This window comes from Echinops telfairi, unplaced genomic scaffold, assembly GCF_000313985.2.
Source record: "Echinops telfairi isolate 266 unplaced genomic scaffold, ASM31398v2 ScPeMD7_2291;HRSCAF=2852, whole genome shotgun sequence".
NCBI lineage: Eukaryota > Metazoa > Chordata > Mammalia > Afrosoricida > Tenrecidae > Echinops > Echinops telfairi.
The window spans coordinates 7,342,937-7,344,931 of NW_022106189.1; the positions used below are offsets into that span (position 1 = coordinate 7,342,937).

At 46.9% G+C, this 1,995-nt stretch overlaps 1 pseudogene; it reads left to right on the forward strand.

Moving 5' to 3' along the window:
- Nucleotides 1-326: 326 nt before the first annotated feature.
- Nucleotides 327-807, forward strand: LOC101648162 (annotated as a pseudogene).
- Nucleotides 808-1,995: the final 1,188 nt, after the last annotated feature.

Below are 1,995 nucleotides of genomic sequence, written 5' to 3' on the forward strand. Positions count from 1 at the left end.
TCTGAGCTTGGAAAGACTGCAAATCCCCCACTGCTTGAAGGTAAAAAAGAAAAAACCCAACTTGCCACCAAATGTACTCCAACTCACACCACCAGCATGTCAGAGTAGAACTGTGCTCCATAGAGGTGTCAACAGATTTTGGGAAGATCACCAGGACGTTCTTCCAAGGCCTTTCCTTGTGGACTGAAGCTGTCAACCTTTGGGTTAGTAGCCTAGCATGTTGACTGCTTTCCCCACTTAAGCCTGGTCATGTGGCTGGTGGTACCGATTAAAGAGCAGAGGTGAGCCTTTAGGCCAGAAACACGATCTTGCAGAGACCTACCAAAATGATGACCGCCAAGGAGAAGAGGAGGGGCACCCGTTCCATGTTCTCCATGCCCTTCAGGAAGTGGGCGTCATTCTGTTGGCCACATACATGTGAACCTACAAGAAAGGTGGCATTGTGGACATCAAGGGCATGGGCACTGTTCAGAAGGGAATGCTGCCCAAATGTCACCACAGCAAAACCAGATGTGCCTACAATGTGACCCAGCATGCTATTGACATTGTTGTGAACAAGCAAGTTAAGGGAAAGATCCTCACCAAGAGAGTTAACGTGCACATCAGAACCAGGACAGCTTCCTGAAGTGCATGTAAGAGAATGACCAGAAGGAGGCGGCGACCAAGGAGAAGTGCACCTGGGTGCAGCTGAAGCACCTGTCTCCATCCACCACCTCCCCACAGGCAAGAGAGGCCCTTGTTGTGGGGACCAATGGGAAGAAGGAGCCCGAACTGCTGGAGCCAGTCCTCTATGAATTCACGGCCTAATCTGTGGGAAATAAAGCTGTCCCTGGCAGAGGGTGGGGAGGGGAGGAGGGGCGGGCGGGAACAGCAGAGATGACTGTGTTACATTCAGGCCAATGCATTTCACCACAGCCCAGCCCCACTCCCAACCTTCCCTGAAGCCCAAGCTAGACTTATGAATAATAGCTTGATGAACCTCACCCCAGACATTGTGTAGCTTACATCAGAATATGAATCATGTTATTTAAAACAGAGATTTGGGGTGCCTTATAATAAACTGTAAGGAGTCCTGGTGGCATAATGGCTACATGCACAACTGCTAACTAAAAAGTTGGTGGTTCAAACCTGCCCAGCAGCTCCACGGGAAAAAGATCTAGCGATCTGCTTCCAGAAAGACTACAGCCAATGTCTACTCCCATCGATATGTAGTCTTGGAAACTCACAGCGGCACTTCTACCCTCTCCTATAGGGTTACTATGAGTCATCATAGTGGAAGTGGATGCCCCGGGGAGATAATTGATCATTTTCTCTCACATAAAATGACAATGATGTCTCGAAAGTGATATATATATATGATAGATAAATGAATGGATTTGGGGCTACCAATTAATTTTAACCCCAATTAAAGAACAATTACTGTATATACTCAAGTAGAAGCCGACCCAAATATCAGCTGAGGCACCTAATTTTACAACAAAATAGCTGCATAAAAATGTGCTGAAAAACGTGGCTGATACATGAGTATATACAGTAGTTCTTAGGGCATGGTCCTGTGTGATGCTTGCCTTAAGGGAGAGTATACTGAAGTTATGGGTGCTATAGCAAAGTGTGGTGAAGAAAACATAGTACCTGGCCATTAGATGGAATAGTGGGTGGTGTGGCCTTTTTAATAATAGAGACACTGGGGGCCTCCTTTCTCTTTCTGGCCCTTCCCCCTGCTTGCTAGGTTGGTGGATCTGCCTTCATGGGTGGCCCCATATGGACCATCAACCTATAAGCATGTCAGCACTCTGCCATATTCCCAGTGACTTTGGATCCACACAGTTCTGCACTCCTTGGCCCATGATCTCCCTGCATCCTGCTTCACCTTTCTATATTATTAGCTTCAATTACATGAGTCTGAAGAGGCTCTGGCTAGCATCAGACCCATGGACTTGAGTCAGACTGGGCTGTGATGCCTTCTTGATATAAAATTACTTTTTGATAAAAAGT